At 50.4% G+C, this 583-nt stretch overlaps 1 protein-coding gene across 1 annotated transcript in view; it reads right to left on the reverse strand.

Annotated features, from left to right (window-relative positions):
• The window catches only part of LOC119586243, a gene marked incomplete in the record, with an annotated part of 139,392 nt that overhangs the window by 103,155 nt on the left and 35,654 nt on the right, over nucleotides 1-583 (reverse strand).

Here is a 583-nt window from a genome sequence, read left to right on the forward strand (position 1 = left end):
ATAATCAGAGAAAACTTTTATAAAAGAAACCACCACAAAAAAAAACACCCAAGAAAGAGGCAAGAAAGCAAAATGAATAAAAGAAAAGGGAAGACAAATGAAAACAAAAGAAGCGCACATCGCGTGGGTGACGTGGGCGACTCCAGTGCTTCTGCCAACACAGACAACGGAACACCGATATAGTGCTCATTACTTCCCCACGCAAAGGGAAAGGAGGGGAGAGGTAAGGAGGGCAGGGGAAGGGTAATGGGGGCGGTGGAAGAGGGTCATGGGGGCGGAGAAGGGGAAGGGGGAAAGAGGAAGAGGGAAGGGGAAAAGGGAGAGGAGGGATGGGGAGAAGGTGGAAGGAGGGAAGAGGAGGAGAGGACAGATCAAGGTACACGGGTCTACAACGTAGAGGGAGAGGTAGGGGTAAGAGGAAAGGGAACTGGATAAGGAAGGGGAGGGATAAGGCATAAGGAGACAGGATACGGGGATACAAGGACAGGAGTTAAGAGGTAAGACAAGTGAAGGATAAGGGATAAGGGGACGAAACACGGGGAGTAAAACGAGGAGAAGGAGAGGGGGAAGGAAACATCGTGGT

The sequence above is a fragment of the Penaeus monodon genome, chromosome 21 (assembly GCF_015228065.2).
Source record: "Penaeus monodon isolate SGIC_2016 chromosome 21, NSTDA_Pmon_1, whole genome shotgun sequence".
Lineage (NCBI taxonomy): Eukaryota > Metazoa > Arthropoda > Malacostraca > Decapoda > Penaeidae > Penaeus > Penaeus monodon.